General features: G+C 40.3%; 1 protein-coding gene across 9 annotated transcripts in view; it reads left to right on the forward strand.

Annotated features, from left to right (window-relative positions):
- Positions 1–25,742, forward strand: part of MBD5 (methyl-CpG binding domain protein 5) — a 136,379-nt gene that overhangs the window by 50,394 nt on the left and 60,243 nt on the right. For all 9 annotated transcript variants that reach the window (XM_066999608.1, XM_066999612.1, XM_066999613.1 and 6 more), the window contains exon 3: positions 22,020–22,154. The gene's annotated coding sequence lies outside the window, so the exon portion shown is untranslated. The remainder of the gene's footprint in view (positions 1–22,019; positions 22,155–25,742) is intronic.

Raw genomic sequence — 25,742 nt, forward strand, 5'->3', positions numbered from 1 at the left:
TCTTAGCTTTTATTTTGCGCTCTCTTTGCCTGCCAGTACTAACCTGTTCACAGCTGCTCAGGTACGTGCAGACACTGTTTCTATTCCATTTGATCTATTTTTAAATGTAGGGTCTCTCCATGTTTAATACGCATTACTGTGCTTGCAGGCTAATGCTTCAAAACCTTGGTGACCTTGCTTCACCCACTTGTACCTTACACATTATCATGCAGCCTTTATTTACATGATAACATGTTATTTTTCCCTATAAAAGGGAATCCGTGCATTAAATAGATGGCATTTCATCAGTGTGCGGCTGTTTCGTATTTTTAATTGTTCAGTGTGGTTCCAGATCTGTACCGAACAATTTTCAAACCTGGCTATGAGGCTACAATGAGGAACTTGCCTTTGTTTGTTACCGTACTTTCTAACAACAGGTTTTCTCTACGACTCTGACAAAACCCAGCCTGTGACACCCACAACATGTTGCAGAAACGTTTTTACGTCTAGGAGCTTTCCTTTCCGACTCTTCTGGTGGGCTGCTGGGGTTTTTGTACTCTTTACAGTGGCTCCAGGAATGGGGTTCTCACAGTCCGTGAAGATTCTTTCCCTGAGGAGAGAGCAGAAACAGTGATTTTTCATCAGAAGTGTAGGAACTGAAAGGATAGTGGGCCTTGGCATCCTCCTTTTGCATCCCTCTTTCTTTTCCTCTTTCTTTTCTCCATTCCTTTTGGTTTCCAATTCTGGTTTCCTACCGAGCCATTTTTACACTTTTCACTCCTTGTGTGTCTCTTGTCCTGTCTCTGTCGTATATGTCCATCTTGTCTTCATTTTCTTTCTCGCTCATCCAAGTAATTTCCAATACCAGCTAGTTTCTATTTCATTATCCATCCTTGCACAGTAGCAGTGTTCCCAAATTTCCCTTACCTTCCCAGATTTCAGTTCCGTTCAGGCTCTGGACTTACGCCCCTGTTTCGCAGGCCATGTCTGCAGGTAGGTGTTGGAGGCCGTGCGTTCTGCCATGCTCCGCTGCTGTCCTGTAGCTGTTTCAATGGGACCGAAGTGCCGTGGAGGAGCAAAGCCTGCCTCCTGCTGCAAAGGTTACCCACAACCCTGATGCAAAGCTCAGCCTTCCCAAACTGCGTCCTTGCTACGGAGCGTCTGCGCGTTGAAATTTTACGTTTCAAAAACCGTATGTTTCAAAAAGGTTGAAGTTGTGTAGGAGAAGACAGTTTGGAATTTATGGGTGTTTTTAATGCACGTATAGCGGTCTTAGCATGAACACTGGATTTCCTCATCCATAAACTGAGATGGCACTTATTGATTTGTGCTATTTATTTCAGCATGTGAAAGAAACCAGAATTATGCATTACGAGTCCCCGGGTTTTTTTCTTGTTCATCACATCGAAGGGTGCAGCAGTGTATTAGAGAAATCCAGCATTAATAAAATAGGGAACTGTTTGTGCAAGGTTGGGAAGTGAGGGTGAGGCGTACATCTGTTTCTTGAGTATTTTAAAGAGTACATGGAAAATTCTGGTAGCTTGATAGAATTTTATATTGTGCAATAAAATGATAGACGTGTTTAGTCCCATGTGCCGTCTCCAGCTGCAAGCCGCGTAGTCCTCGAGAACTTTCTCAGCTGCATAATGCTGGGACTCTTGATGTATCGCTGTGCAGAACCAGGCCTCGCTATCCAAACGTCAGAATTTATACATCTGTTTAATTATTCTGAAGTATATAACGTATGGCTTGGCGGTGCTCACCCAGTGCCTCTCTAAATAGTTTGTCTTAAACTGTGTCGTTCCTCATGTTTTCACTGCGATTAGTCTAAGACAGAAAAGGAGCAGTGTTGTTGCATCATTCTCCTTCTTAGAGCAGTCTGCAGTCCAGATTGAGGGCCGGCTTTTCCTGAATTCTCATTAAAACGAGGGAGCCCAGTTGTCTTTTCTAAGGCCCTGATGTTTTCCTGAGAACAATCAAATCTCCGTGTCTCGCTCATCTTTTAATGTGAAAGGATATTTTTTAGTGAAAGTCCAAGTTTTCTGTAATACAAGATAAAAACAAATTATGCCATCATAAATTTAATAAAGGGAAACCTACTTAATTTGAAAGTTACTTCTACAGAATTTTTGAAAACATATGTTTATATTGCTCTATAATATACTTTTAGGTATATTATATATATAATACTTTTAGGTATATTTTAGAGCTGAACTTTAATGTATGTTCTAAATATAATAGATTTAATAAGTCATTCTTTGTCTTAGCAGAATTTCATTATTTATTTTGACCTCTTCTGCCAAGTTTGTCACATTTCACCAGAGCAGTGGGTTTTTTTTTAGTGGTCCCCCTTTCTTTTCCAGATGGGCCTTCCGAAAGAATTTTCAAATCAAATACGGGCTGGTGTTTTATTGAGGCAGGTACTATAAATAAATACCCCATACTGCAAGGGCTTTCCATTTTGAAAACTTGGGACAGAGAGCACCCTGAACATAAGTAAATATTCCCACACATTTTTATTGGTACTAACTTAATTAAGCTCAGTGGTTTTAATAGTAACTTCAAAGTTAAATTTTTAGGTAACGCAATAATTTCTGATACTGATGTAAATCTCTCAAATAAGTAATTTTATAGCAAAACTGTTAAAATTCACCTTTTTAATACGTTTTCTTATTAAAGCGAGGTATACATGCACCCATTTTGAATTAGTTGCCTAAGGGCTAGCTTCATACAGTAACCTGGATGTCTCCAGAAAGTTTTTTGTGATTTTTGTTTGTTGTTGTTTTAATTATTATTTCTGCCCATGGTGTTAGAAAGTTTTACAAATACCAATCTTTATGTTTTCCTGTAATGCATCAGGAAATTGTGGGGAAATTTAAGCCGTGTCGTCTTTGTCCTACAAGTGCTAGGTGTTTAAAATACCAGTTAATATAGCTACTTTCACTACTGGTTAATTTTACAGAATATTTAAAGGAACAATGAATTTGAAGCGTAGTATCTAAGATAAACAGAATTATTCATTTCTGTTGTAACAACAAACCAAAATCAGATCCTTGATTTTGCTTTCATAATTCTATCTGAAAAACCAGTGCTCTAAAGAAGAAGCTCAAAGGTAGCAAATCTGAAATTTCACTGTTAGTGGAAACCTAGGAAACCACAGTTTTTCTTGATGTGAAGAAGGCCTGAAGGGTTGTGGAGGTTTGTTTTTAATTTTTTTCATATCCTTTTTTTTTTCCTCTCCATGTTGCTGTTTTGCTTTGCTTTCGCCTTACTCTAAATTCACATCTTTTGTAGACTTAGGGGCAGAAAATCTGTGGAAATGGTTAAGGGAAGTGGAACTGGTTTGCACTTGGTGCGTTGAGCTTGGGTCAGCTGCGTTTGTCCAGATCTGATCTACTGGTCTGGGAAGCGTGCGCCTTAAGTAGAGCCGGCACTGCTTTCCTACAGTGAGAAACGAGAGTTTTGAAATGCATTCCTGCTTTCGTTGTTTTATCTTTAAACGAGGTGTTGTCATTTTTCAGATTCTTAACTGGCTTCTATCAGCATATTTCTGCTAAAGGGAGACATCTACCCCAACTGATTGCTGCTGATCTGAGCGAATGTCACGAGCATCTTTGCCTCTTCTCCTAGAAAGATCCCAGTTCAGTGAAATGCTTTAAATTAAAACTAGTGACGCTTTTAAATTTAAGCTCATGAAAAGTTTCTAAAGCCGCTCTTCCTCTGAAAACCTGTGATGATGCTCCAGAATTGTTATTCAACACAGGATATTTTTTTTCACTATATTTTTTTACCACATTCCTGAAAGCTATTGATGAGATAAGAATTACTGAAACAGCTGGGTGAAAATCTTACAGTTTAACTTAGTCTCCCAAACTGAGATTGCATCACTTCAGAGGATTCATTAGAATTTTTGTTGTTGGTTTTTTTTATCAGTGTACGAAAAGCAATATGTACCATTCTGAGAGGGGGGAAAAATACTTGAGCTGAAAAGGACCAAAAGGAAAACTAAACTTTCCATTGGAAAAGTACCATGACAAAAACTATTTTTTCACCAACTTGATCCATTTGAGTCCTTAATACAGGAACAGAAACTATTTAGGACGTGGATCTCAGCGTGAATTTACCGAAGTAGCTGTCATGTGTATCAGGTGCTTGTTGTTTGGAAAACAAATTGCTATTATTTTTATATAAGTAACACGTAGATGTTCATTGCTGAATCCCAGGTATGATTTGAAAGTTTATGAAAAGGTAGATACTTAACAATTCTTGTTTAATTGCTGTTTTGACAAAAGGAAAGGACATTGGAAGGGAAACCTGGCCATAGGTGCATCTTCAGTAAAAGGCAGAAGAGGAAAAACTGTATATAAAGTATATTATGTTTATTATAATGTACATAATTTGACCTCACATAGATAATTCTAGGGCAGTGCTTTTGCTTATGCTACTAATTCTTGTTTAAAAGTTTATACAGTTCACAGTGTAGACATTGGCTCAGGTATGTATCTTTTTTTTCCTTTTTTTTTTTTTTTTTTTTACTTTAATTTGCGTATTATCTTAACCCTACTTTAGGAGTTTGAGTGGCAGAAAGTGACGCTTTTGTAGCATAGCTTCTGTAGGCAAATGAGCAGCTGCCAGGAGCATAGTGGCAGCCTGGAGGGATGTGACACGGAGGTGTTCCGGCTGGAAGGCACGCGGTGTGCTCAGCGAAGTGCTCCTGTAGTAGCTTGTAGTTCATACCGTGTTCTGATGGTATGGAATTAAATACATACCAAAGACACGTTTTCTTCAGATGTTATTGTATACGATTTCATGTCTTGACGTTAACGTAGGTGATACTGGCACATTGCTTTGTTTGCCGGGAAGATTGCTCAGTAGATTGCTTTACTCAATGTTCTAACATTTTATAATACCACTTGCAGTGTAAAAGTCTTAATAAACTTACCTTTAACTGTTACATCAGCAGAAAGTTATGCACATGCCTTGATAAAGTTAATATTCATTAAAATTGGTTGTGGTCCTTAGAAAACAATTCTGGGGATCGGAGATGCTAGAGAAGAGTGACGTTCCTGCAAGGAGGCGTATCTTCCAGTGTAGCAAGTTAGCAAATCACTAATTTAAAAGACATTACTTAAAAAAAAAAAATGCCATGTTGCCAATTATTAGGTGATTTTGTGATCTGTCGTGAATTATATTAAGACTGTGGAGAGCCCTCATACTGTATCTGCACACCTGAGATTCTGGGGGAAAAAAAAGGTTGTTTTATAATGTCTTCTTTTAGAAACAATTGAATAAAAACTGCACCAGGCGCCTAGCTACTGAATGTTTTTTCTGTGATTTAGTTGGCTTAGTCTGTTTGGTTCATACTTAGAAAGCTACTTTCTAATCTCCTTACAGCGGGAACTGTTATAAAGTACTAGTGCGTGCATGAAAATGACAATTTTCACGATTTTTCTTAAATTGTCACTGTGGTCTGAAATTTGAAAATCACTTTTCAAATCTCTAAAAATATGTGGGATACCATACTAAGTGCACCTATATATTTATTTATTTAAAAAGGCCTTGTATTTACAATGTGAGCAGGATATTTACACTTCATTTTGGCGGCACATAACGTCTCGTAGAGTGTTTGCTTTGTTGCCCTGCCTAGGACATAAGGAAGATCTTTCTAGGCTCCTACTACCAAAATAAGTCAGTGCTTTAGGATGATACACGTTTTACAAAAAAACCTTGTTATTTCCAACTTACTTGAAAAAAGAGGTGTTCTGTAGTGGCACCTGAACCGCTGGAGGAGGCTGGAAAGAAGGGGACGAACCTGTGCTGGCTTGGGGCGCCAGGGGAGCGGAGAGAAGCCACGTTTCTCTTTGCTTTTCTTTCCCCCCCGAAGCAGACTCTCCAAACACGTGCTTAATGTACAAAGTCGTACTTAAGTACTTTTGCAAAAGAGCAAAGTGCGGCTAATCAATGATACGATGCTTTCCAACTAGAAATACTTGTCCTAAAAGCATCTCTTCGAGTGAGGGCGGGAGTGGTGCCTTGCAACAGGACATGGTTGTCTCTTCTGTCTGTATATTTACTTGATTTACTTTCCAGTCCTGCCCAAGGTAGGTCTTTTTTTTTTTCTGGACGTGTAAGGGAAATCTAAAAATTCAAGGGCCAGAAGGGACAGCAGTGGCAGGTTTCTGACATCCTTTGGCATGCAGATCTTTTTTGCAGCCCCTGGATTGCAGCTTGCCTAATCAAAAGCTACCCCATCTTGTTTCGTTGCCTAGAAATTGAAGTACTCACACCATTTTACCTAGAAAAGTGTTTCCATGTTTAATTACCTTTAATAGCAGCTGCTTTTCATATAAAATTAGTGCTTTTCTACCATTCCCCTAGAAGGACTTCTCTTTGCTGAGCTCCTCTGGAGGAGCAGCTGAACCCTACATGGCTGTGATTCTTTCTGGGTGGGAGGATTACCCTTTTGACTTGAGGGAAAGAAAGGCCTGACTTTCTCCTCCACAATCCATCCTAAATCCAAAACTAAATTTGTAAGGAGCTAAAACCATTCAGCCGCTCAGCCTAGGAGCAGAGCTGGGTGGCGTTGCGGTGGGTGGACTGAAAGGAAGGGAGGCGAGGGGGCTTGCAGGGCTGTGGGTGCTGCCTGGTGCAGAGAGAGCGCTCCTTAGAGTGAGCTCTAGTCTAGGTTCAAGTCCATGGAATATTTAGGATAATGGGATATATTCACTGAAAGGAGAAGAAAAAAAAAGTATAAAATACTTACTGGACTGGCAGGATAGTAAATTTAAATAGAAATTTATAAAACATGAACCTAGGATTGAACTACATGTTTTAGCATTGAACTAAATGTGATCATTTAGTGATGATGAACAGGTGATTTTAAAGGAGACATTTAAGGATACAGTCAGTGTTCATAAGCAATTACTTAAGTCTGAGTTAGGTCCTGGCTCCGTGGAAATTGATGGCAGGACCGAAAAAGCTTTCTGGTTACACTCACAAAGTACAGTGCTGTATTCAAGCGTGCTTCACGGCTCTGTTCTGGATAGGTGTCTCATTGGAGATACCTGGTCCTTCCTTTGGGTTTGACATACTTACAGATTTTTTTTGCAGCATATTTTGTAATGCCAGCTGTAGGCTACAGATTCCGTATTAGCTAATTTTTTCTTATCTGTCCCTGAACTCGTCTAGTATCATGCACGTGTACCAGTGGCAACCTTAAGGAACAGTGTCTGAACATTGAACGTGTCTGTCACTCATTTCCATGACTCTATTGCTGTAATAAAATATCTTAACATGTATATAGGGGGAATATTCAAGATTTTTGCAATAGGGTTCTTTTGAGAAGGTTTTCTAGAGAAAACGTGGATTTTTGAGCCCATTTTTCTGTAATTTCCACGACTTGTAGTTCAAATGCAGTGTTGTATTTTGAAATGGGAGTGTTGAACCCTAAAGCCTGTATGCTTTTTACCTTTGACGTTCTGTCACTGCTTAATAAAGAATGGTGTGGCTAGCTGTTTACCTAATTAGGTTGGTTTTATTTTTTTGCTAAGATTCAGCTTTTGATAGGCTTCCGATACGATGTCTTTGGATATATTTTGACAGGACTAGAAGATTTGAGGCCTTTGGCCAGTCCTTTTCAGGAATCAAACTGTCTCTTCATCTGTTGTTTCAGTGGCTCGTGCATACAAGTCCAAAAATGGCATTAGAGATTTTGGATGCGGGAGGAGAGCTCTCCTGCACGTCTGGCAATTCACTCTGTTAGTTTACTCCGCTCCCTGCTGGTGCCAAAAACCAAACCCCCTTATGACTCATCAGAAGGGATCCATTCTGCGGGAAGGACTGCTTGGATGTTTCACTAGCGTGGCGGTGGGTTTAGCATTTGATGGTAGGACATCAACAGCTCGTGCTTTTGTGATAGACGCTTCCATGGCGTGGGTGGCTCGACGTCCCGCGTTCTGCCAGGCTATTGACAGAATCGGCGTGCTTATTAATCTGTTTCCATTTTGCAAGATACCAGCGTGTATCCAGCAGGAGATAAAACCGAGTAAATCGGTTTGAGAAAGCTCGCGTTCATCAGATGTTTAGAAGTTACCAGATTTCACAGCACTGAACGTTTTCGGTGACTCTTGCCCATACCACAGGCACTACCTGGTGGCAAGCCCCAAGAATGACTTGGGGAATGTCGCAATTCCTCTGCTTCCATCTTTTGTGCAGCCTTTGAATATAAAACTAGACATTTAATGTGCTGATAACTTCGCCCCGTTAAAAGTAGGGTACCCTGGGTGTCCGTAGGTCGTGCCTGGGATGGTTCGAGAGGTAGGGGAAGCATCCCCCGGGCTGCAGCGATACCGGCCCGGTACAAACGGCACGTGGCGAGTTCTGCGTGATGTATGTGCTGCTAGAGCAAGGCAATTACTGATGCTAGGAGCAAGAGACTTACTGAGTTGGAGGAAATAGACTTTCAGCTTGCTTTGCACAGTTTGAAGAATTGTTTCCTGTGCTAAAGGAGGTGTGGCTGGCAGTCCAGGAGGAGAAAGGAGGAGCACAGAAATCCGGTGTTTGCACAGGCACTTCACAAAAGCCTTACCTTGCCATTATATGCTGTGAGTTCTTGTTGCTGGCCTCATTTCATTGTGCTTTTTCATCTGGTAAACGATTTAAGCTTGACATGCTTCTGTTGAAATAAAATCAATATTCCAGAAAGAGACCTGGTAACTGTTAGGATGCACCTTTACAGCTCTGTCACTTGTTGTGGGGAAAAAAAAAAAAAAATGTTTAGCATCACTGTTTAAATCAAAAGCGACCACAAATAAACTAGAGTAACTATATTATAAAAATATAGTTTATATATAATTGTAAATATATATAGGTTTTTAATATATTTATAAAAACTATAATAACTACTTAGTGGGGAAAAAAGGAATTGCAGAGAATGTATGAGTTGAAAATAAAAAAATCCTTTGCCAAACAGCGTAGAGCATATGAGGTTGCACATGTGCAAAGATCGGGTAGTATGACCTCGATGCAGTGCCACAGCTTTCTGTTTGGTTTGAGGCATTTGAAAGTGACTGGAAATACTCTGTCCTCTGGGAGAGCGGTGAAGGAGAGCTGTATGAAGGGGCAGGGAGAGCCGGGTGGATCCTTGTGTCTCACATCTGCGGTTAAATCTTCAGATCAGCATTCCCCTGCGGAGATGATCTTCTGTGCAGCAGGCATCTTTGGTTTGACAGAGCAAAAAGCTGTCCCCCTCATACCCAAAATCTGTGCGTATCTCTGTACAATACTCTGCCTTTTCTCTTAGGTTCCTGTCCTTCTCTTTCTTTTTCTCTTACCGATTTCTGTGGGCTATATCTTCAGATCAGTGTTTTGGTTAGGTTTTTGTTCGGGGGATGGTGCAGGGGAGCTCCGGAGCGTTTGGTCTCAGCCGTAAATTTGAGCAATGCTTCATTTTGCTTCAACTTTGCTCCAAAGCCTCTGGTGGCTGAAAGCAGCTTTCTGCTTTTTAAAGGATGAGCTACACGTGAAGGTTCAAACCCGAGCACTGCTCTGAGCACCCTGACCTGCCGGACTAGGCAGCTCGGGAGGCTTGCAAGTCTCCTGTGCTCGCCAGTACAAGAAGCAGACAGCAAACCCTGCTGTTCTGGCATCCCCCAAAGCTATCGCTGTGCTTTGCCATGGTGGCACCCTGGGGTACCTATGCTTACGGGGTATTGGGGGCATAGAAGAGAGGAGACGCTCCTGTAGGAAGTCCCATTACATTTTCTGGTGATTTGAGATATACCAGTATGATTTTCTCTATTTTGGGAGGAGAAAGAAAACAAGCCTTGCTCTGGGGAGCTGCAAATGAACCAATAGCACGAGAAGTCTTTATGGTTTTCTTGTAGATCTTGCTCAGTTACAGAGAACACACCAATTGTAAGTCAGCTGTCCCAGGAAATCAGCACTGGTTTTAAATGTGTGCAGATTGAAAACAATCTCTGGCAGAACTTCTTGTGCTAAAGCCAGCTAAAAAGAAAGAAAAGAAAAAAAAAAATCAAATTGATAGGTTTCAAAGTTGACAACTGTGCTTAAGTGCCGTGCCTGTAAATCACTGAATAACTTCTCTTTTGGTAGAGCAGCTACTGTACGTAAAAGTACAAATAGTGCCTGTGCAATAATGCAAAATACCTGAAATCCTGAATTGCTTGCTAAGCTTGCAGTGCCGAGTTACTAAAATACAACCTGATGCGATGTATTGCCATTCAGCTTAACCTGAGATGATTCCATGAATGTCAAATAACTTAATGCCAAGGATATTCAAAATAATTCATGCAAAACTTGATGTCAGTGTGTGTGACCTCGATGCCTTGGTAGCATAATGTGTTAAATTATCTTGCTTTAGTTCCAAAAAGCTTCATCATGAATTGAGTTTTTAAAAAGGGCTACTCTACAGCCTTCACTAATAATAATTTTTAAAAAACACGACTACTTCAGTTTTTCTCTTCGTCTTAGCTTGCCAGAACTCCTGTGTCTCAAACTGTCCTTACAGCGTGACAGTCCCTGCCTGTGTCTGTAGCGTTTGGAGCAGAAGTCTTTGCTCTGAAGGTGTGCTGGATCTGTTTGTCACTACGATTCGTCCCACTTAATTGCATACGTGGCAGTCTCCATGTGGTCTTTTATTGCTGATGGCACCAAAAAAAATTGAAAGAAGATAATAAAATAAACTTATGTTCTTTTTTATTGGTTTTATGTGTTCTCTACTCATAAATGGCATCTGGAAAGCATGTTACAGAAACACATTTCCACCAAACACATCGGCAAAATTCATACAGACACGCTTAATGGTCTGTAGTTAGTAAAGCTTCAAGAGTCTGGGGTTCAGATGAGAAGGGTTTAGAAGACCAGTGTGAAATCTGACCACTTAAAGGACTTGTTCTTTAGTGCTTTTACATAAAGTTTCTGTTTCCAGCTTTGAGACCTGTTCCAAATGCCCGGGCTACCGTTCACTGTACAATTACAACAGATTTACTGTTTACTGTGGGATTTTGTACTTGGACTAAGTCAATGAATGAAAATGATAAAGCAGAAAGGTGAGTTTATTCTGTGCCGTCAGGTTAGCTCTGCCACAAAACAATTTGGTTATATCATGAGGAAAGAAATACAGATATAAAACATTCTGGTACATGGGTATAACAGCAGTTCCTGATGATAACGTGAGTGTTAGGGTATAGTAGTATTGCTGTGCAAGTGAGTTCATATTTTCTGTATGTAAGGCTGGAAAAACAAACAAAAAGTGGATTTAAAGAAAATGCTTACTTTAAACTGCTTGTTTTTATCTGCTCCCTAAAATACTTGCACGTGCCACAGTACAAACTGCATTTACCACAGCGTATGTAGTTGGTCTGAGCTACAGCAGTCGCAGGCAACCCACTTGAATCGTTCCATTTACTACAGTTTTGTGTGCTTAGGATAAATTCTTACCTTGCATTTACACTGCGTTTGTAGCTGAGCCCTCGTCTGCTTAATGAGGATCTAGCTGCATGAGAAGATTCGTAATTTTGCTAGAGACATGAGGACATGTTTATAGTTCAAAAAAATAAATAATTCAGAAGGCTGGTTTTGGTTTGCATTGAATATTTGGAACCGTACTTAAAAATGACTAATTTGGTTATTTCACTTAGTGACAGCTAACTGTTACCTACTTAGAGCATTCTGACATTTTGGTAAGTTTCACGTTCCCTAATGTGGCTTGGTTAGGCATTTCAAATTATAATGACACATCTGGATGCTAATTTTAATAGTGCTTGTGCTGGTACTTTGAAAGTGCATCAGGCTTTCCTTCTAAATCTCCTCTTCGACTCCAGTGCGAGGTGAGTCACCTTCTCTAGCACTGAAGCTTCTGGATAAGACACGTTGCTAGAAGCATTCAAGAACGTAATTCTCAAAAAGATTGGAGCTGCTGGAATTAAGGGAAGAGCTATATATTGTTATTTCTACCTGCTAACTCAGGACGTCAAAGAATACATTGACATATCTTCATATAAAATGGTATGAGGCTGCTAGAAACTTTGGATGCTGTACAGCAGAAAACTTTCAGTTACAAGGGAAGTCGGGGCGTCATTTCACTTGCATTCAAGCCAGCGGTTCTATGGAAAAAGCTGTTTTCTTTGCTGGCCGCTGTTCCCACATGTGCACCACTTCCTTCTGTTCCGCTGCCGTTGGTACAACCGCGGGGCAGCCCGAGCAGGAGGGACGCACGCTGCGAGGTGAGCGCTGCGCGAATGGCATCAGGTCGGAAGGCTTGGGTTTTCGGTGGGGGTTCTCTTTGTTTCTTTGCTTCTTCCCCGATCCACTCCGCATCCAGACCAGTTCCATGCAAAACTCGGTGGCCCACCAGGTGCCTCACTGTGCTACATGACCCCCCCCCCAGCGCCCACGCAGCTGAAGCTGGCCTGTCTGGAGGGTTGGCAGACCAAGGGCATCAAGCACTGCTCCCAAAGACGTGGAGACTATGCTCTGACAGCTGTAAATTTAAAGCAAGCTTACATTAAGGTGAAGATGGGCTTTGGTCCTTAGGCTTAGGCTCATGTTAGTACCTCAGCGCTTGGTTTGAACAGAAATCTTTCTGTCTGCCAGATTAGTAGTTGCCAGGGGATCTGATTGTCTCATTGATTTCAATCTAGCCTAATTCAGGAGGAATTTCAATTTTTTCTCCTTGAATGGTTGTCTCGGTACTCTCTCTGGGAAATGACTTCTGTCGTGTGGAAGCTCCCATTAGCTCCTTCCTACCTGTGGCCATACCTTGGAATTAGGGAAGCTTGCAAGTACAGAAGGGCGACCAAAAGCTTCAGGGGGCAGAAATCTTCTGATGGTAAGGCCAATTCCACAGTGTTAAAACATGCTAAGAATGAGGGATCTGGGAAGTTTATGTGGTGGTTTCTGTGAAGAAGGGAAAAAAATTATTCGTTGAATTCGACCAGCTGACATTGTGTAATTCTCTGCTCTGGGATCCATACAAAATTGTAAGGCTATACTGCTGTTACACTGACATTTTTAATTACTAAATTAAGATAACTTGCAGAGCAATTAGAAGTGTTTAACTTCTGTTAATGACTGGAGGCCTTAAACAATTCAAGTCTTTCCATTTTATGGTAGAAATTTCTCTGGATTGAAAGGGTTTTGGTGGTAGCAAAAGTTTTACATAAGGTCTTGTAATAACAAAGGAAACTTGTCTGTTGAATGCTACGGAAAGTTCTGTATTTGGATCTGTTTTCTCTGCGTGCTCGGTTGTTATGAAAAGCTGGCTAACATGAACCTAGTAAAATTCATTTGTTACCTGCTCTGAAACATTTTTCTTGGTCTTTATATGGCGGCATTAATACGACCAGTCATTGAATGAAGGCTTGATGAAAAACTTTTTTGAAGCAAGGAACCTAATGCACTTTATGTTTTGAATTTATATTGTACGGTTATATTTCTGATTTTTTATGGATTTTATTTCTTGTTGCAATAGTTTTCTATTCTTTAATCCCTCAATATCTTTGTGTGTTTCATTTATTTTTAAAAAAATTGTTTTTTTTTACCTACTCCTAGTGTTGATTTACTGTCTTGACAATTTTAAATGCTTGTTTTTACTGTCTCTTCCTTTTCTCATCTAATAATACTTACAGAGCAGACTTCGGGTAAAAAAAAAATGCATCTAGGTTTGCACAAGTGTTGGGGGCGTTGTTTTCATGGGGGCAATTCTTTCTAGTTTTGTTTTCATCCTCTTCCCCTAAAGGCTACTCAGTTGTCTCAACAAACCAAAGGGATAGTAAAGTTATGATGCTCTCTGATACAGTTTTCTGGAAATTACTTAACTTTTTAATGAGATGCTTTTACCTCTTTCTTTTTTTTTTCATTTGCTGTATGGCACTTTGCAGTACAGCAGCACCTTTAGCTTTTAGCATGGGAACCCACCTTGTTTTTTCTTGTCATTGCATTTAGGCCTTGGGACGGTTTGCCCAGGGAAGTGCTGGAGCTCAAGGAAAGGTTGGACGTGGTGCTTCGGGACATGGTTTAGTGGGTGACATTGGTGGTAGTGGGGTGGTTGGACCAGATGATCTTGGAGCGCTTTTCCAACCCTAATGATTCTGTGATTGCTCAGAGTAAAAGCAATACAAAGTTTTATGAAATAAAAATGATCACTTCCATTTTACATAACAAAGTGCCAACCAGGCCAATAAACCAGTTACGTGCCTTTGTCCACTCACTCTTCTTGAGCCTGAATAAATCTGTTTTATAAAATATTGCATTAAATAGGAATTGGAAGACACAAAGCTTTTTATTGTAGTGATCTGCAAATAGAAAAAAAAAAAAAATAATAATAAAAAAATCTGTTGCCAAACAAAGGTTTGAGTGCAAAGGGGTGGGGGGGCCATTTGTGTGGTGGTCTTGAAATTCCTGTCCTGTTTCCTGGGATTAAGAACTGTGTTGCAAAGGCTCTTACTGCCTCCCCAGTAGCTTTACACCAACTTTCGTTAAGTATTGCAAATGTTGAGCACACCCTTGAGTATCTTTTTGGGATATCGAACTAAGCATGAGAAGCTAGTTAACTTAGAGCTATGACGTGATTCTTATGGTCGGCTTGCTCTAAGAAACGCCTAATGTAATGCTTTGTCTCTGTCAGCAGTAGCTAATACTGCAGTGATTTCCACCGAGTTTGAATTTTTTCCAATTACAAACCCCTGTAATGAGAGAGCCTTCCAGAACGTGAGGAGGGCCTGGTGTGGGAATACTGCTGCTGCCGCTCGAGCCCTGAAGCGGCCCGACGTGCTGCGTCCCTGAGGCTCTTCCATTAGTACTTGTGTCCTCGTAGCCCTGAATATAGCAGGAGGGCACCCTGCTTTAGGAAGCCAAAGCTGGCAGAGCGTTAGGAGCTGGCCTAATCCCGAAGGCTTTGCTGTGCTGAACTAGCAGTGTCTGCTTGAAGCCTTTCGTCCTACCTTCGGTGACCGCTCGCTGAAGCAAATGCAGAGGCCCTGCTGTCGGTGGATGTTGGGTTGGGGTGTTGCTGTGTGTTTCCATTTGTGGCTGATTTTTGAGGTTACAGGAGGGGTGTGCCACTCGTCAGATGGGTATGCTGAAGAGCCCTGCTTTCTGCCTTCTCCCTCACCGGTTACTTGGAGATGTTCTTTGACGTGGCTGGCTGCTTCCCTCCGGCCTGCCCCGGGGAGCGCAGGTCGTCAGAGCCAGCCTGGGAAGGATTAGGGAGCAGCCTGAGAGAGTTGCCCTCATTCTTGCCTTACAATCCCAAAATACCAGCTTAGGTATGTCTGCTTTTAGGTTTTTAACAGGAATTTTAGTGACTAGAAATGCTTCCAGTTGCATCAGGTGCTTAAGTTGCCTCTGACCATGCCTGCTGCTGTACTCTGCCAGCCTCTGCTCTCTGGTTACATCTAAAGTCTCCAGTTACATCTAACATCATCAGAAACCTCCTGGCAGGATGGGTGCACACTTTCCTTTTCGTGTTCCTCTACATCAGGTGGTGGCTGAGGGAAAAAAAAAATAAACTGGAAGAAGTTTTTCCCTGATGAAACTCCATAGAGACACTGAAGCGATGGAGAGTGGGTTACACTGATGTCAGGGTGAGAGGTGTTCCTCGTTGAGGAGACGGGGAAGAGTTTTTCAGGTTTACACTGAGTACAGGTCGTCCTTGTGATTACATCTAAGAGTAAAACTGTGGTGAGGAGGAGAAGTGGTGGAGGAACAAGAGGAGCTGATGGTGGAGGCTGGAGTCAGCTGCCAGAGGAAGCCCTGAGGCGGCACAGCTGCTTGCTCCTGTCAGGAGCAGGCCGGAGGACCTGAGGTACGCCAGCAGGCTTGATGTTTTCTCTGTATGTCCCTTAGTGACGTACTTGAGAGCATGGTTTTCATGGCCTGTCCAACACAGCATTCTCCAAAATGTTAACTGAAAGGATTCGGGCAGGCCTGTGGTGATGGCTGCTGCCCTGCGTGCAGAAACCTTCCCCAAGCCACCTTCCAGAGCAGCCTTCTCACTGGCCTTGTGGGGTTTCTGCAGCCTCTGCCATCACTTTCTTGTGGATAATACATTTTACATTCTTGCTTTTTTTATCCAATGGAAATTTATGTTTTCATCTTGCCATTTTCTATGCCTTTTTAGTTTTCATAGATTATATCTTTATATATATTTATATAAAACATTAGTATTTTTATATTTCAATATGGGTTGCCATTCAAAATGTAATTTCCAGCATCATAAAGCTTCTAAATTAGTAAATTCATTAGGGCATCATGTGGTCTTAGATATGTTTATATATTAGCTAGTTTCCTGTGTCTATCTTCTCACCTCTGGCCCTTTCACAAACTCATGCCTTCAAAAAACCTTTGCAACACAGAAGTGAATTTTATTAGCCTTTTAAGAGGATGGGTAACTTTGTCCACAGTGACATTTAGTACAGTTGTCATTAAAAAAGCATTATGATATTTAACATGTCTGTTTGGCCTTAATGTTACTTGCAGCAGGTGCTATTTTTAAAAATCAGAGGAATATCAGAGGAAGATTTGGTATCAGATTTTAGAAATACTTTTGAAAAACAAACTTCATCGATTCTATAAATGCTTTATGAAAATTCATTGTAGGCTAAATTTTTAGTGAATTTTGATGTCTATCTATGAAGAAAGAAGATGGATATCTTTAACATGATTAGATTCAAATAGGGCATTTTGTATAAATATAGACTCAGTAGTGATCCAATGTGAATTATATTAAACTCAGTAGGAAACTGTCTATTAACCTTAACAAGAATAGAATTAAAATTCCAGAAACAGAAGCTGAATTCTGCATTAGGAGCCCTGTGCCAGGGGAGTATTAAAATATCATCCTGGTACTTTATGAATGAATTGGACAATTAGTAGTACCAATTAGCAGCGATGTCAGTTTGAAAGAACTACGTAGAGGAAGCAGAGCAATGAATACTCCTCGACGGTAAAGGAAGAGGCTTTCCAGAGCCCTCATGTTACGTGCCAGGTAGCGCAGCAACTTCCCTGCACTGTGTAAATTCCTTTTGAACTCTCTCAGCCTCGCCAGCGCCAGGCAGGATGCGTGCTGCAATGCCGTCACCGTAGCACTCCCTGGTCGGGCTCTTCTGGAGTATGACAACATCTGACACCTTGTAGGCCACTGTGTAGGTATTAAGGAATGAAATCTAATACGATGCGTATGATGACTTTGGTTATCGTTTTACTGGGAGATAAACATCCTCTAGCCACAAGGGGATAATAGAAGCAAGGAATTCGGGAAGTCAGAGTGTTACGGTCATGAAGTTGGGCGCATCAGAAAATGAGCAAAGAGTAAAACTCAACAGGTTAAAACCATTGCCGCAGCAGCTGCTGGTGGTGGAAGCTGCTCCCTGAACTTCCTGAAGGTGCTTCCTCTGTGAAAAGTATAATGATGAAAGGATGATGCAACAAATGCTTTTTTTTTTCAGTTATTTAAATGGTAGCTTTTCTAAGCATTTCCAGTTATCTCATGCCCAAGCAGTAACAGTGAAAAAAGCATTTATACGCAGTGTTCATACACTGGGGCAGGCTGCTGATTTCTTCCTACATGAACTAAGCATGTACAACCCAGTATTTCAAATGTTGGAGAAAATTGCTTTCCCTGCATACAGCGCTGGTTGCACTCTGAGTCTGGCCCAGAAGAAAACTTTTGGTGCTGGAAGCTGGGCATTGGTTTTTCTGCTGCTGGCTGCGGTGGCTGCTTGGAGAGAGTGAGAGCTGAAAATAATCAAAAGTTGCCAGTTATGGATAATTGCACCAAGAATTTTTAAATAAGAAACAGCACAGTTCAGAAGAGTTTGTGTTGTTTTCTTCTTGAGGGATTGATTTTAATCAATGGCATATCGTGTCTACAAGACGCTTTATTATGTGATAATAAAGTATCATGAAGCAAAAATGTAACCTGTGCTTACGACATTAAATTTCTTTCTTAGTGAGTTCAAGGATTTGGGCAAGAGATGCACTGTAAAGTCCGGGTATCCTTTTCTTCTGTTGCTTATGCTGTTGGTATATTTATTCACGTATTTTTTTGTTGCTTCAGGTGCTTATGCAGTGTTCTTATAGGAACTGAAAAGCTTCCAATCTTGGTGTCAACTTTGAAACAGCTTTGCTGAACAGTAGTGGAATTCTGCTCCTAAAAGCTGCCTGGAAGCACAAATATTCAGCTCATTTTATATATAAATGAGAACGTAGGAAAGAACATATTCTGATGTGTCTTCTGCCATTATCTGTGGAAGATGACCCAGCTAAATACAGAAGCGCGTGAGCAGGGGCAGCAGGAAAGGCAGGCTGTAGCCCGGTGCAGGGCTGCTTTGGTTGCCTTCAGGATAGCCTGCGTCTGCCCTGCGCCTTGCCTGTGTCAGGCATTGCAGAGCAACGTGCACTGCTGTGAGCAGAATGCCTCTAACGCTTGGCCTTGGCCTTTGTAAATACGCTGTTAGGACTCTCTTTCTGCATGTCTTATATGTTATGAAGTATAGGAGAGGTTAAAAAGTTGTAATCCAGGGCAGCTGACCCTGCTGTGAAATTCTTAGTTAGTTTCTAATTCTGATGTCAAGTGATGCACCAGACAAATCAAGCCACGTACAAATTATTTATTTTCACTTGTGGGAAAGAGGAAGGTAACGTGCGCTCTCACTGATAGTGGATAACACTGTTCCTATCAAAAGGAAAAGAACTTTCTCTTTTGACTTCATAAAAAATATGTATGATTATCATGGAGCTTTCTGCCAGTGGATGCCATCTGAATTTGCAGTTGGTTCGTCATGGGGCCCTGGGGTGGGAAGAGGATTGTGTTTCTCTCTTCTCTAGTTGTTATTTTACTAAATGTGTTCACTTCCTAGATGCTTATGTTTTGTATATTAAGGCTTCATGTTAGCCATGCAGATCAAGAAAAAAGTGGATTAACATTGTCCTCATCAGAATGACTCTGGTACTGTTCTGAGAGCTGGCGGCTGCTACCTGGGGAAATGTCGCTGTATTTCACATAGAGACCGCTACGGAAAGACATTCAGTTACTTGTTAGTTTGTGGTAGTAATGATTATGCAAAGTTTTTGATTAATTATTATTTTTATTTTTTTTAGTATTTCTAACAGCTATTCTTAGATGAAAAGGAGGAAAAGGCAAATTGGTGTTACACAGAACTAAAATTATTTGGTTCTCATCTCAGTTCTCATCAGTTTCACAGTTATCTCTATATTAAATTAAAGATCAGTGAAGGAGAAAAGTAGATTGCATTTCCATTGTGAGCTAGAAAATAGAATTGCGTGTACAACAGGTATGCAAAGTAGCTAATGGAAACGAATCACAAGTTTTGAAAACGCTGTGTAAGATGAATGAAAATAATTTTTAAATTATTCATTTAATTCTCAGATGTTGTCACAAAACCAAAATAAATTGGAATGCATGATTATTTGAGAGAACCTCTGGTTTTCATGCCTTTCACGCCCAAAGCTCGAGCATTAACTTCATCAAAATATCAAGAACACGGAAGCAGAAAACATATTACTGTTTAATGTACAAAATGCGGGCAAATGCTTGCCATAGCAACCAGCAGTTAGGTAAGATGAGTGCTATGGCACATGGGCCTGCACTCCGCTTACCTCTTTATTACCCAAGGTTGTACATTGGAGTGATTTTCCTCATAGTTGGAAACTGATCTATTTGTCAATTTGATTGTTTTCGTTCGGTTTTTAAATTGCCAGGTGAAGATTGCATGTATGCTGTTTCTGAATAGTAGTGTGCACCTTTCCTGTCAAAACCAAGGCTTTTCATAGAATAAGTCTTTTCGTATTTGTAAGATATATTATTAGTGCTTGTCACTTCCTTTATGAAGGTATCAGATTTGTAGGATTTATAGGATTGAGACTATTGACTAAATTGATGTCTCTGATTTTCCCCTCTTGCAAATTAAAAATCCATTTCTTCTTCTTTCCTGTAAATGGAAGCAAAAAAAAAACTCGATAGTATCCTTTTTTACATCTTCCCTGTTCAAAGCTGCATCCACGCAAACGACACCATTCCCAACCTGTGAAAAATGTTGGTATGTTAGCCTTCTAGCTATGTATCACATACGTAAAACAAATATGTTGGTATGTTAGCCTTATAGCTATGTATCACAGAAGTAAAACAGACGTGTTAGTATGTTAGCCTTACAGCTTTAGCTAATTTTTAAATTAGCTTCACTAAAAGGTCTGCCTTTTCTTGTACGGCTTGTAGCTTTCGTGTTTTGCGGTTAGCATGTTGCGGTGTTGGGCGCTTAACATGCGTTCTTGACATTACATTAACATGGCCAGCTTGCTCTGGTACAAAAGAGCAGTACGCTTGTAAAAGGCCATGTGCTCGTGCAGAGGTTGTCTTGGAAGGTAGGAGACTTGTTTCTTGCTCTCTTAGGTCATCTGTTTTACGTTCTAATTTCATTTTCTCCAGCTACCATGTCTAGGAAATATTTGGATAATGTACGTGAACGCTAGTCAGTAATGAAACACGATTATCCGTTTCCAACAGCTTTAGGATGACTTCTATCAGGTACTCAGAACACATTTTTAGACATACTTACCTACTCTTTGGTATTAGAACAGTTAGAATTTAGAATTGGGATCATATATTTTGCATATGCAGACAGGTAACTATTCCTCTTACTTCAACGATGAAATAATATACCAGAGCCCTACTGTGAAACCCAGGGAAGGAGAAGACATTTTCAGTAGCGCAGTATTTTAAAGTAAAATGACTTAGGAAATGTATCGGATTTCCCGCGCCACCCGGGCTATCCGTCCCTGCGTGCTGCTCCTTCCTCTGCAGCCAGCACCAGCGTGCCTCCAGCCCCGGAGATTAGGGCACCGATCTAGGTTAAGACTAATCCGGCAGAAATACACAAATCGGCTCCCTTATCTGATTCTCTGGAGCATCGGTAGCGGGCGAAGAGAGGGAGCAGGAACTGCAGCAGGAGGAGCCACTTAGTGGAGGCTGGGCTGTGCCCTCCAACGGGTAAGGAGCTACCCGCTGGGGATTTCCTGCTCCGCAGCGTTCCAGAAAATGAAGAAAATGGGAAAAAAGCCAGTGTCCGATGAGTTCTTAGCATCCCACCGTGGTGCTGACAGAGCCCAAATGTAAGCCAGATCTTCGGGATGGATGGATGGAGCTTCCGGATCTGCGCTGGGGAAACCTGAAGATGCTGTGATCCATCTTGTTTGTCCAAACACAGTCACGCAGAGATAGTGTCCCCACCTCTTTATGCTGGTTTTAAGAATAAAGTTGAGTACAAGGCCCTGGTTAGGTGGAGCTTGTGACTTTCAGTCACGCGTTCGTGTCACAGAATTTGCTGTGGCTGTGTTTGCTTTAGGAAAAAAAAGAAACAGTAAAATGCCTGCAAATCTAAAATCTATGTTCCATTGTATCCAAGCTACCCCATTTTTTTAATGTTAATCTATATACGTGTGAGCATGTGCGTGCATATATATGTATATAAATTAGATGTTAATTACAAACACTGGATGTCTTTTTAACCGTTTTAGTTTTTTGAAGTTTTGGAGGTAGATCTTCTCAAGAACCTCTAATACTAAGTCCATTTATCCATTCTGCAATATATAGACACTGTTTCTTTAGCTTTAGATTCTGTGGAAGTGTAACGCAATGGAGGATAGAGCCACTCCGCCCTACCCTTGGACACCAGTGTATTCCTGTGGTTTTGCATTTTATGGTCAGTGAAGAAAGAGAGGTCCTCCCAGAGGGCAGTTGGGAATGTAGGTGTATTTCAGACTAGATTAGATTCATATATTTTGAATCAGATTTCAGACTCTACCTTTCTTCACTGACTACTGAGGGAGCCTATGTAAACTAACTCATTCTGTTCAGTGTTTGCTTTTGTGCCTGTCCCCATGGTTTTTGTGTGGTGAAGCAGTCTGTTAGAGAAGCCATGCAGTCTGTATTAAGTACAGGTATTGATACTTTGTCTTTCTGCAAGTCTTGTTTTACTAAAACATGTTTTATTTTATTGCAGGAAGAAGAGACTTAATCACAGCATAACGGGCAGAGAAACATAAAAGCTTGAAGAAACAATACTTCACTAATTCTTTCCAAAAGTCAAGACCCACCAAAATCTGCTGGATTCCTACACCAGTCTTCCGGATTTGAGGTACGTGGATTCCCTCGTTCCCACTGTTTCTCTTCCCATGACATATGCATGGGTAGCAAACAGTGATTTGAAATTTTAGAATTGTTAGAATTTTCCTCTGAAGAAACGTGTTTACGTTGTACTCGTGTACTGCACGCTTGCATCTTTATTTCATTTCTTCGGCGTGACAGAAAGAAATGCTGGGCTTCCAGGAGGCAGAAGGTGTAAGCAGCATGGTTTATCTGGTGGAGTCGGTGTTGACACCCAGTGCCGCTGCTACCAATTAATGATGTCATGTTCATTTTTGGTGTTACAGAGGATACCCAATTACTAAATAGCATTACTTGTGATTTGACCGCTTAACAAAATAAACTCAGGAATTACAGACGGTAAAGTCAGACGGTATCAGATGGGATGCTTGTAACCAAGTTTCTAAGCTTTTGTCAGATTTTTCCAGCATGGAGTCATGACTGGTTTGGGATATACTCTTTTGGAGGAACGTTTCTCAGTTGTACCACAGGGTAAATGGAAAGAAGACATGAGAGTATGAGAGAGCCAATAAACAAGCTGACTGCTTCGGAAGACATAGAGTTAAAACATACCTTTAAAAAATGAAAGCAGACTGGCGGAGTGCCATTCTTTTTCTCTACACATTCCTGACAGCACACAATTGAAAAGTTCCTGAGTTTGTTTCTTTTACTGGAAGATCATTTTTTTGGCATTTTTCATTTCGCTTCATGAAAAGTAGAGTGTCTTTAATTTTAGATACATCAAATACCATAGTTGTAAGAATATTGTATGTATCTTAAGAGATTAGATGGGGACAGGATTTTTTTTAATCTGTTATCACAGACTTGTTATGTAAATAGAAAGCTCAGAAGCAAACGAGAAAGCACATTCACTGAAAAAACAGATGGCTTTTCCCCAGCAATACGTCCACCATTAGATTCCTGCAACTTGGTGAGAACTCACTGGAAAATTTATTGTTACGGATATGCATGCAATAGAAAAAATAAACATATTGCAGTCACTGTGAAAGTCCTATACTTATCTCTGAATGATAAAAATAAACTGGTCTCTTCGTGCATGGTGCAGTGCTGACTATTTAATAAGGGCTAGGAAGGTCTGTGACAATCACTGTCTTAACATTAAATAGCAGATTTCCAGAACTGTAAGTGCTTTCTTCAATGTCAAGTGCCCATTTTTTAACAGAATAAAAAAAATTCAATCCCTTACAATTTTTACAAATAATTGTTTTAATTCTTTATCATGAAACCTGATTTCTCCTAGTAGGCAAAGAAGGATCAAGAAGCTGGATAAAGAGAGAGGGAGAGCAAGACTTTCAGGAGGGGAAAAGCAATATAGAGCCTATTGAATTAGCCACAAAAATTCTCCTGACTCACCACATAAGACCCTTTTGAGGGTCGTATAAGACACTGGCAATGTGCGCTGAGTATTTGTAAAACTGTTCACTGTAGCTAGTCGGCTATGTCTTTGATGCTATTATTTTGATGCAAGTAGGTTTGTAAATGAAATAGGTATACTAGAGGTAATCTTTTACCAGCAGAAACTTGAGTTACTTCTTTGCTTACACGTTTCCATTTCCATGTGTTCAGTACAGACAATTCTTATAATTAATGTATTGTTACTATTTTATTTAGATACTGTAAGTTAAAAAACAGGTAATTTATTTGAATTCATTTTAGTAACTCTTTTCTGTCGACTTTGTGAGGTCTCTTTTAGAAGCTTCTTTTAGTGATGCTACTTAAATCTCCAGTACTGTCCACGTGACCTGGTTATTTTAAGCCCTGGTATGACATAGGTTTCATTGTTGGGCTATTTCATCCATCTATTGGAATGGTTTCCAGTAAATTAGTTTTACATTGTTTGCTGTGATTATGCTCAAGGAAGGCCTTTACAACAACATCTCATATCAATACCTTTCAATGTGTTTAAACATTATAGTTTTACTATGGATATAATAATCTTCGGATAAAATATATTTCTGTGCAAATTCTTTAATGCAAAGTTTTACCATTTTTCTATTTGTTTTGATCCTGTAAGAGCTAGTTATGTTACGAAGCCATGAATTCTTCAAGCATTCATCCATAATTTTATGAATAACAAGAAATGGTGCTGGTTTGTTTTCTTCAAATATTCCATGCAGCTTTCATACAGAGGAAATTACGTACAGAGGAAGCAAGTTAAACTTGGTCATTTCTAAAATTAGAGAAGAAATTACATTTAAATTGTGCCATTTATATGTCAGATTTCGAGATTTAGAATTTGTGAGTAATTTAGAAAACATTGGCGCTCAGTTTCTTGATAAGCTCACAGTAGCAGCTCGGGCCCATTGCTGAGAGCCCCACAATGTAAGTCCCGTGGAGGCTTCAGAGGAGAAAGCTCAGTGCCTTCCCTGCTTCGTGAGATTTGTGTCTGTCCCCCAACATCCTCCTCCTTTTGTGCGACGTCTGACTTTGAGTCTCCTTCACTGCAGCTCTCCCCATTGACTGCCCCAATTCCTCACCCATTAAGATGCAGTAGCTTTTTCCAGTCGCATACACTACATATTTAGATCCGTACGATTCCTTGCCTTTATAAAGTCACGTTGTTCTGCTTTGTTTGTTTTAAGCCCTTTTAATGACGGGGAAGAGGCTTTATTTTACTAATAGCAACAACGTTAATTTTGTTATTATGTTTTATTATTTATCTTTCATCATTTTAATAACAGATATGGAGTGGATAATCTGGAAACAAGTAACTGCTGTCATTTTTTTGCCAGTTTTCTTTATCTGTAGACTTTGTAGAAACAGAAGATGGAGACGAAAGCCTGCTTTGTTCCAAATTGTTCAAAGATAACTTTTTATCTGGTTCCTGGAGCTCAGGGACTGGACTGCAGATGTTAGCCTCATAGCCACCACCGGTGTACCTTGTTAGCATTCTAGATAAATAGAAACATTCGGTGTTAAGAACATTTAAACCCTGTAATGTTTGGACGCATTAACTAGATGGTGCTTAAATATCAAAGGTGTCTGGGGCCCCCATCATTAAGAAATGTGAACAGTAAGAACTTGATGCAACATATATTTACAAGTTTATAGGGACGTCATTTCAAAATGATATGCGTTACAGAAGAACTATAGGAAGTTGATCATTTTCCTTCTAACTAGTTTGCATATGAAAAACTAAAACTGGTCCCTGAAACGCTCTACTGGGTTGGTAAATGCAATGTTGGGGGGGGGGGGGGGGGGGGGGGGGGGGACGACAAAACTATTTTCACAAAATGTTTTGCCCTGACTTTGCCCCTTAATTAGGTGCTCATGAAATGATAACTCAATTAAATTATGTCTACTAATAAAGTCCATAAAAGCTAAAGACCAGGTCATCACCAAGACAGCAAAAAAAAAAAAAAAAAAAAAAAAATTGCCTATAATCTTTAAGATATTTTAAGAATCATAGTAAATACTGTATGTGGTATTTGCTGCCAGTGTTCTTTCTGTGACCTACCTGCTTATATCCAGCCTGTGGCTTATCTGAAACTTCTGTTACACACTTTGTATGAATGTTTTTTCTGTTAGGGGAAAAGTTTTTTTGCAAGATCATTACTTT

The sequence above is a fragment of the Anser cygnoides genome, chromosome 6 (assembly GCF_040182565.1).
Source record: "Anser cygnoides isolate HZ-2024a breed goose chromosome 6, Taihu_goose_T2T_genome, whole genome shotgun sequence".
NCBI classification, from domain to species: domain Eukaryota; kingdom Metazoa; phylum Chordata; class Aves; order Anseriformes; family Anatidae; genus Anser; species Anser cygnoides.